Source organism: Cynoglossus semilaevis, unplaced genomic scaffold (genome assembly GCF_000523025.1).
Source record: "Cynoglossus semilaevis isolate Cse_v1.0 unplaced genomic scaffold, Cse_v1.0 scaffold376, whole genome shotgun sequence".
Classification (NCBI taxonomy): domain Eukaryota; kingdom Metazoa; phylum Chordata; class Actinopteri; order Pleuronectiformes; family Cynoglossidae; genus Cynoglossus; species Cynoglossus semilaevis.
In genome coordinates, this window is record NW_007585115.1 from 12,280 (window position 1) to 15,285 (window position 3,006).

General features: G+C 43.6%; 1 pseudogene; it reads left to right on the forward strand.

The window, feature by feature from the left end:
* Positions 1-820: 820 nt before the first annotated feature.
* LOC103398570 (zinc finger SWIM domain-containing protein 6-like) overlaps positions 821-3,006 on the forward strand; it is a 56,573-nt pseudogene continuing 54,387 nt past the window's right edge.

Below are 3,006 nucleotides of genomic sequence, written 5' to 3' on the forward strand. Positions count from 1 at the left end.
TTTCGGCGATACCAGCCCAAATTTTACTCGGTATCGGATCGGAAAGGAAATTGGTGGTATCGAACATCACTACTCATAAAGGTAGAAGAAAAGGACTGAACTAACATGTGAACAGAAATCTGCATAATATGGGCAAGTTAAACTAGACGCTAGCCTTCTTTTAAGTCTGAACCAGGGGTCACCGACCTTTTTGAAATTCTTACTACTTACTACTCCCTATGAGAGCTACTTCAAGGGCACTCAAATACACAAGTAATATGAAGAGCTACTTGTTTGATCCAGACTTCCTGAACAATGTAATAATAATTAGTTCTGGGACAGACAATAGTAGACACTCTTCTTACCATCGTCATTGCACCCATTTGAATATCATTGCAAGTGGAACTGATTCAAAAAGCACAGTAACAGCACAATTTTAACCCTCTTGTTGACTAGTTTTATTTCTAGACCTTGGGTAGTCCATGGGGGCTACCAGGTGCCCCCGGGCACCTCGTTTGTGACCACTGGTCTTAACACTTCTGCAAATGGTATCTGACTCAAAGAAATACTTCTTTTCAGAAATCTCTGGAATGCCTTTTTCAGCAGGCCACAGACTTCATTTTAGCCACGTCAAAGTTTTTTAATCTGATGATTCTGAAATGTAATGTTTGCCCTGATTTATTCTTTTTTTAGTGAGTGTTTTGTTTGTTGGGAAAAAATGATGAAATTTAAATTTTATATGATGCCAAATCTTTTTCATGCTCATTAAGACCCCAGGGAGACATGGTTATAGTTAAAACATGTTTTTATTATAAAAGTCAATTCACTGAAATGTTAACATATAAATCTGTTTGACTTGACCCTCTATGTGGTATCAGATCCTTGTGATGAGGTAAGAAAAAGCTTGCAGATGGCTGCTGAATGTAACACTGCTTCACCAAGAAAGAATATGGTTCTGCATAAATATGATTTAAAACCATGTCAACGTTGGAATTATCCTAGCAACTCCCGCAGCACCTAAATAAACATAAACATAAACCAAAATAAGGATAGAGACAAAAGGCATATCCTTTTTCTTGAAACACGTGATCATGTGAAAGTGCTCTCTTTGAAAGTAAATAAACAGTAAATGTGCAACGCAATGGTGTGCAAAAAATGCAAGAGGTCCATTGGCCCTCAGAGAAAGATGACTAACAACAAAGGAGAACCTGCTAGCTTTGTGAACTTCCTGTAGGGAAGTATTGAAACCAAATCAGGTTAGGCCACATCTGCTCAGTCCATACGACATGGATCACTTTCAGAGCAGTTCAAAGGCCTTCCTTTTAGACCTTCTCAAGAAGAAGGATGGGGCAGCTGGGAACACATGCCGCAGACAGACACATTGCAAGCACACATTCTGGTTCACCAGCATAGGTTTGGGTCTACTTTTGTGGACAAACATCGTCAATCTGGTGGCTTTTTTGATACACGATTATAATCATTAGCTTCTGCTACATGTCTCGTCAGGCTGGGAGAATCTCGACGGTGGGCAATGCCGCACTCTAACCCCTACTACCCCTCCTTTTCATGGGCTGGAGGAGAAGTTTGCCTTTGCCTTTGCCTTAGTGGCAGTAATGCAACTCAAAGGGTGGAAAGCTGGCTGTAAAGTCCATAGTAAAGAAAGGAACAGAGTTGCCTGGTAGTTACCTTAACCTCGCCAAGCATCAGAGTCAACGAGTCAAAGAAGAGTTTGAATTTCTTTAATAAACATTTTGTGCCCTTAGATGCAATTTAGGCACATTGTCGCAGAAGTGGTAAGTATAGTTCTAGTTAGTTCTAGTTATAGTCTTTATAATTATTGTAACCTGACGATACAATGTAATTGAGCCTCTGCTTTTAACCCATCACCAAGGTGAACAGTGGGCAGCTTTAAGCTACCGGGAAGCAGTGTGTGGGGATGGTGCCATGCTCAGAGCTCCTCAGTGGTAACTTGGCCTTCCAGATCCAAGTCCGCTTCCTTAACCACTAAGCCACAACTGCCCTCTCTCACTACTACGCTAACGCTAACTAACATCAGTTAATACATAAGAATGGCGACTTCTGATGTTTTTAGCCAGCCAGTAATTGTGTCACAATGTCGTATTCACAATTAACAATTCCCTGATTTCTCTTAGTGATCAATTACTTGTGTCAACGCTGAAATATATTAACTATTGTTGTGTTCATAGCACATCAGACAGGAGGTTTAAGTGTCAAGCACATAATTTTGTGTAAACTTAAACCAAATGAGCTTCAGGAGAACGTGTCTTTCAAAGTGTGTTTGTTTACTGGCTACAGCACAGTCTACTTGACTAAAATGACTGACTAGTGACTCCCGAGGACAAGCATGTCTAGCTCCATATCTTTATGTTCCTCCTTACACGCCCTCGATGCCTCTGACAGCTGAAAGTCCTTTGGACTTAAGCCTCACAAAACAACCCTCACGTTGTTACTGAAAAGCTCCTGCCTGTGGTGGTAACAGGGACACCAAAGGAGAGAAGTCAGTTTTCTTGCCCCCTTCTCGCCCTGTGGGAAACTCCGAGACCGCCTCTGGATTAAGTCCCCGCCTTTAAACTCAAATAAGAAGGAAACTTCAAACGCTGTCGGACACTGGGGCTCCGCCCTCCAGCTCCGGGAGAGCTTCACAAAGGATTTGCCGACGTTCGGGAATTCCGCCTCCAGTTCCTTTTATAGCGCCACTCGTGCGCTGGCGCTGCTCCAGGATCCCGCCCATCCTGGTTACTTTGACAACACAAAAGACTTCACGGAACTAGTAAGCCCCGCCCACACACCAAATAAGGATTGCCACTCCATGTTGGGCAAACAATCGGTGAGAGATTGCCCTTTTCTATTCCTTATTCCGTTTATATGATTGGAGAGGAACTGCGCTTCAGGTTGATCGGCGATCATGGCCGAGCGAGTCCAGCAGCCCCCAGCCAAGCGGCTCTGCTTCCGGCCCGGCTACAACCTGGCATGTAGGCAGGGGCAGCGGGCGGGGGGGGGCCCGTG